Here is a 1,008-nt window from a genome sequence, read left to right as displayed (position 1 = left end):
GCCTATCGATGGCCTTGATCGTTGCGGTCGGAGTTCGACGGGGTCAGATGAGGAATTTTCGACGCGGTTGGACGAGGAGGTTAGGGATTTTAAAGGGTTCGGTCTTGAAATTTTTGGGGAAGAATTTTACGTGCTGGGATGAAATTTTTGGGGGGAACCGAGAAAAAAAAACTTTTAATTTTTTTAAAAGAACTAAACAAAACGTCCAAACGGGTTAAACCGTTTGGGCTAATATATCCCAAACGGTTGTAACCGTTTGGTTCAACCGTTTGGGATTTTTTAACAGCCCAAACGGTTTCCACCGTTTGGGATTATTATCCCAAACGGTTAGACCCGTTTGGGCTTTTTCGACTTGTCCAAACGGTTGCAATGACCGTTTGGACTGTGTTGTTTTCTACTAGTGGAACTGTTAGGATTATGTCTTTGATTCTTTGTATAACTTCATGAGAATTAGATAGGACTAGAGATCTATCATGATTAGGAGATTGGGTCTCATCATGATTAGAAGTTTGTATCCTATGTTAATTAGAAAATTTGGCTAGGCGTAAGGTTTTGGTTTTCCTATGTATATTATTCTATTATTGGAGGAAAAACTAAGTAGAGGGGAGAGAGCCAATATTCTTGTAATCTAGGGTTAGAAGTGTTAGACCCTAGAGGGGGGTGATTAGGGTCTTATGCTAATCTAATCCGATTTTATGCCAATTAAAAACTAATTACTAAGTTATCCTAGCAAGTATGAAATACAACAAGATATATGAGCTAGGATAAGCAATGTAAACAATGGGATATATCCTATATGATGAAATATATATATGCAAGGATATATAAACTAATACAAGAGTAAACAAAATGAACTAGATAGTGGATGATATAAATAATGAGCTATGGACAATGGAGACAAGAAATATAAACATAAGATTAAGTGCGTCAAAGCAAACTCAAACACACGATATGATCACGGAGTTCGGACCTTCCGTCCTACGTCTCCGCTCCCCACTCCCGGGGAGA

This window comes from Asparagus officinalis, chromosome 7, assembly GCF_001876935.1.
Source record: "Asparagus officinalis chromosome 7, Aspof.V1, whole genome shotgun sequence".
NCBI classification, from domain to species: domain Eukaryota; kingdom Viridiplantae; phylum Streptophyta; class Magnoliopsida; order Asparagales; family Asparagaceae; genus Asparagus; species Asparagus officinalis.
Note: the sequence above shows the minus strand (reverse complement) of the source record.